Here is an 894-nt window from a genome sequence, read left to right on the forward strand (position 1 = left end):
CGAACTCATGTGTACAAACATACGTGACTTCAACAACACACACCTATACTTTGCCATATAATAATCCAGTACTGAGCGATGACAGACTGCTGAAGTCAGTGTCAGTCGCATCCCTCTAAAGAACTGTGCCGCTGTTGAAACATGACGATCACAACGATAGACACGTACACGCATGTGTGTATAGGAAACGAATCACAACCATCTGTATACACAAACATATCCTCAAATACACCCACCTATACTTGACCACGTGATGGTACCCCAGTACAGTGTGATGGGCAGGCTTGTGAGTTTTGTGCCCACCGAATCCCTCTCAACGTAGTAGAGGACTGAACCACTTACAATTACCACTAGCCATGAGATCAGCCACATGGCAGTCAGTGGGTATACGTACTGCCGGAATGTCATGTTCAGAACACCACTATCCAAGGCGTTTGTCTTCCATTTGTTCTGTCTGAATATATAATACATTTAGGTATTAAAGATAGTTGATGTTGTGCGTATCAAGGAGTTAAGATGGGTGATGCTTAGCGATATTTATAGTGCTAGCGGTCATCGCGTGGAAACCATACATGTACGTGTTTGTACTTTTTTATATCCCTACCTACGCCCACACTTTCATACAAAAGTAAACAGTTACACATCTAAAAAACCAATTCATCAGGGATTAAAATCCAATTATAGCACAGAGCGGACGATCACAAATAACGGGCGTACGAGCCGCACTACATCTGGTGAGGTCAAACCAGTTGACGCATTTGAGATGTACATAATATATATATATATACTGCACACACATTTACACAAACACACACACGCAAAAAATGTACACAAACACACACACACACTCAAAAACACATACACACATACACACTCACACACACACACACACAC

The 894-nt window shown here is 41.9% G+C and overlaps 1 pseudogene across 1 annotated transcript; it reads right to left on the bottom strand.

Moving 5' to 3' along the window:
* Positions 1-236: 236 nt before the first annotated feature.
* SARC_16420 (hypothetical protein) lies at positions 237-408 on the bottom strand (annotated as a pseudogene; the record flags this gene model as incomplete). The annotated part of the gene is made up of 1 exon: positions 237-408.
* Positions 409-894: the final 486 nt, after the last annotated feature.

Source organism: Sphaeroforma arctica (genome assembly GCF_001186125.1).
Source record: "Sphaeroforma arctica JP610 unplaced genomic scaffold supercont1.8041, whole genome shotgun sequence".
In the NCBI taxonomy this organism is placed as follows: domain Eukaryota; class Ichthyosporea; order Ichthyophonida; genus Sphaeroforma; species Sphaeroforma arctica.